Below are 687 nucleotides of genomic sequence, written 5' to 3'. Positions count from 1 at the left end.
CCGCCCTCCCTCCCTCGCTCCCCGCTTCCCTCCCGGGTTAGGATGTTGTGCAGCTTGAACATGCTCTCCTGGTTCCGGTGCTGGGCCTCGGCCACGGAGTGACGGAGGGCAGCAACCCACTTCCTCACCGTCTCGAAGAAGTCGTGGGCGAGCGAGGGCTCGTCGTCCTCGATGGCCAGCTCCAGGTCCGGGAACATTTCCAACACCGAGGCCGCTGAGGGGGAAGGGAAGAGGGAGGGAGGGAGGAAGGGAAAGGGGGGGGAGGGGGAGGAAGTTCAGGCACTACCACGTGCCTTCCCCTCTCCTCGTCCCATCTGCATTCAACATTCCTTCCTAAAGCGTGCCACAATCGCTCGACTCGCACAATGCCTATCCTCTTCCCCTTCGACAGCAAGCTCCTTCAATTTTCCCGATTTTCCCGACCCCTCTGCCCTCCTCCTCCCTCCCACCTACCCGTCTGCTCGATCTTCTTGAGCAATTTGATGGTGTAAATGAGCTGGGCGCGACAGAGAATGGCAGAGCGCTTCACGTCGTGCGCGTCCTGGGGGGAGTGTTCGCAGGCCCGATGGGCGAGCTCGATGGAGTGGGCGATGGTGTGCTGGATGGTGAGGAGGGGGAGGAGCTTGAAGGGCTCTCCGTTACTCGTCATGCTAAAGCGGGAGAGTTGCTGCTGCTGCGGGGGCGGCT

The sequence above is a fragment of the Nannochloropsis gaditana genome (assembly GCF_000240725.1).
Source record: "Nannochloropsis gaditana CCMP526 unplaced genomic scaffold scaffold1050, whole genome shotgun sequence".
Classification (NCBI taxonomy): Eukaryota; class Eustigmatophyceae; order Eustigmatales; family Monodopsidaceae; genus Microchloropsis; species Microchloropsis gaditana.
The sequence above is the reverse complement of the archived record's forward strand: the minus strand, read 5'-3'. Positions refer to the sequence as shown.